The sequence below is a fragment of the Pteropus alecto genome, unplaced genomic scaffold (genome assembly GCF_000325575.1).
Source record: "Pteropus alecto unplaced genomic scaffold, ASM32557v1 scaffold101, whole genome shotgun sequence".
Lineage (NCBI taxonomy): Eukaryota > Metazoa > Chordata > Mammalia > Chiroptera > Pteropodidae > Pteropus > Pteropus alecto.
The window spans coordinates 10,910,151-10,913,429 of record NW_006432945.1 but is presented as its reverse complement, the minus strand read 5'-3'; positions in this window follow the sequence as shown (position 1 = coordinate 10,913,429).

Genomic DNA, 3,279 nt, shown 5'->3' with positions numbered 1-3,279 from the left:
TTGTCTTCCTTATCCAGAAGCAAAGGAGGAAAGGCCTGGCTCTGGACCTGATGGGCCTTGAGGGTGCATCTGTCATCTCAAAAGCTATAGTTCTTCTATTAATGCAGAAATACTATCAATCAACTGCTCACTTAGCCTAGGCAGAGAAGGCTTCAGGAGCAAGTCTGTGAAGCTGCACCTGACAGCACCATGGGCTGCTCTCAGGCTGCAGGTGGCTAGAACACCATACAATCACACACTCAAATCTCAAGGCAGCTCCAACAAGTTAACGCCCTTTACAGATACCACCTCAACAGTATATTTTCAACAAGAATCTGAAGTATGAGATAAGGAATGGAGGTTGATGTAGAAAAGAGATATTAAGGTTCGTGTGTATTTGGGGGTCTGTACTTTCTGGCAAGGTAACAGCCTCATGGAGGGGAGGATGTTAACTTGGGTACATTATAAAAGGTCAAGGAATGTGTGGCAGAACCGGGTACAGGTGAAGCAGTGAAGTCTGTGGTTCTGTGCTTTTAAATGCTGACTTTCTGCTTTATTTGTATAGCAGTGGCTCAGTTATTATTGTTAGGGAATAAGGTATTATGTACGAAAATTCTTATTTTATCTATACTTTTTTGTGGAAAACATTTCTACAACGTATTATATACTTTGCTTTTTAAAAAATATGGTTTAACCTCTGTTGACTCAAGGTCATTACTAGCATCCATTCTGACAGTAATCAAGCTGGGCTTTGAGGCAGTTGAAATATGTAGGTTGTCTGTCCCCCTCTGCGTTTTGAATTCTTGACTCTTCTTTCAATAGTCAATCTGTCTCTTCTTTCAGAGGTGGAAAAACTGTACTTTTGCTGCTGTTAGCGTCCCTGCTGCCCTCTTTAATTTGCAGCTTCTGGTCTGTGGAGTAGTAACCCAGATAACTCTGCTTCCTGAATTTGCATGTGAAACAGCTAAAGAGGCTTAGTGAGGGTCTGCAGCCTCTTCTCTGGCAATGAACGAACTCTGTAACCACTGTTTTGGCTGCCCGAAGACCTTTTGTTTAGTTCTTGTTTCTTATCCTTCGTTTAGATAGTGAACTTGCACTCTGTATAAGTATTTATGTTCCTGTAGTCCTTTCTGTAGAAAAAAGAAAATGATATGACCTGTCAGTTCTCGTTTCAGAAAGCATCATCGATGACACTTGACGCTCTGGTTCCACCCTGCCTTATATCACTCTTGGGCAGTGTCTTGAACCATCTCCAGTCTTCTCATTAGCATTTCCAGGTTATCTTTATTCCCAGTCCCAGCCAGTGCCGGGAACCAGGTTGACAGTCGCATTGCCTTGAAAACTGGAAGCAGCATATATAGAATGCAACAATTTCAAATTTAGTGTATAAAATTGGTATACGTAATTGATATTTCTGCATTTTTTACTGTACTGCTTATCTGAATTCATTATAGGACTTAGTTTCTATAATGAATAGAAATAGGACTTAGTTTCTATATCTGTAATAAGAGGCCATCTATAAACCAAAAAGCTAAAGAAATTCCTATAAGCCAAAGGTCTCTCCCCCATGTTCTTACTCCTTTTATTCAGCAAGCATTTCTCAAGTACCTCTCATGTGCCCTGCATTGTGCTAGCTTACTCGGAAGCACGGAGTAAAACTCACTCCTGTGCTGGAGGAACCCACAATATAGTAGAGGAGACAGGCATACCAAAAAGTGTGTGTATGTGTGTGTATTAACAAAGGGATCACGCTTGGAGCCACTCAGCCATAATTCAGCACAGACCTGCTTGAGGTGATCTGTGGCCTGTCAGCTTGACACGCCTAGAACATAAGATTAAAAAATGTGAACTGTTATTGTTGCACCAAGGTTATATGCCTTTCCAAGAACTGTAGTGAACTGAACAGTGATGATGGAAATCTGAAGGAAAATGTTACATTATTCGAAACTTGATATCTTTATGCTATGTTCTAGGAATAACAGTCTGTAATAAAGCCGAAGTGGTTATATACTGACATAGAGCAGTGAAATACCTGGAACTCAGGCAGGTTCATTATTCCTGGCCCATTTGAAACAATGCAAATTCTTAGACATTTTCAGAGTTTCTAGATCAGTGATCACTTTTTTTTTTTTTTTAGAACAAATTACAGTGTAAGCTAAAGATTTTTTTCTTTTCATTTTTCAAGGAAGAGAGTTGCCCTAAATCAAGGTTTAAATGGGACAGATTGCAAGAATTTAATTTTTTTCAGAGGGAATAAATACTATTGCTTGTTCATTTTTACTTTCATACCCAAAAAGAAAGGTTATCTTAATGCTTCACTAATGCCTTGTGATTGTTTTATGTCAGCTTCCTTCTCAGGGAACTGTTGGAGGATTTTACCTAAAGGATTCTAGGTTTGCAGATAAGAATAAATGTTTAAGTGGGAGTGAAAACAGGAAAATCTAACATTCAGACCAGTCTGGACTAAGTGGGAATTAGATTTCCTATACTTGTAACCTTTAAGGCTTACTTGAAGAGTTTAAGGACATGCAAAGCTGTCATCTTTAAAACGCAGCTAATTTTCCAAACTGAAGAATATTGTAAAAGGCACTCTTCCAACCTTTTTTGTGAAATAGAGTAAGTTCATGCTTCCTATCAGTGTCACTTTCATTGAATGTGGTAGAATTGAACTTTGTAGAGGAAACGGGTTGGTCAAATTAGTGATATAACCGCCCAGTCTTCTGTTCTCCATGGTATCCACTCTGAAGATACCTACCTACTTGCTTACAGTCGTAGCTGCTTCTCAAATTTAGGAAAGGATTTGGTTCAGGCTTATCAGACTACTTGAACTCTTGGTAATGCAGCAAGTGTATTTGGCCCCTGACTCTGTCACCCAGAAGACTACTAACCAGTGAGGGTTATTTTCTTTGTCATTTCTTTTTCTCAGAAAGTCAACTTGGGGTTTCGATATGGCAATAATGACTTAACAAATGATCAGTATGGGTTGTCCAGGCACTAATTTTAGCATAGGACATGTGATAATGTCATTCATTTTTTAACGGCTCTGTGGGTTAGATAATAGTGTTCTGAGGCCCAGAAAGGTTAGACATTGAATCACTTTCTCAAATCCCACAGAAGATGATAGAGCAGGCATTTGGGCCCAGGCATTCAGAATCCAGAGCGAGCACAGACTCTCAACCCCTCTGCTACAGAAGAGTTTATATTTAAAATAAGGTGAATTAAGAAGCCATTTCTTAAGTGGAGAATTAGCACGGAAAGGAAAATTAGAAAGGAAATTAGACTGATTAATGTCATTATTTG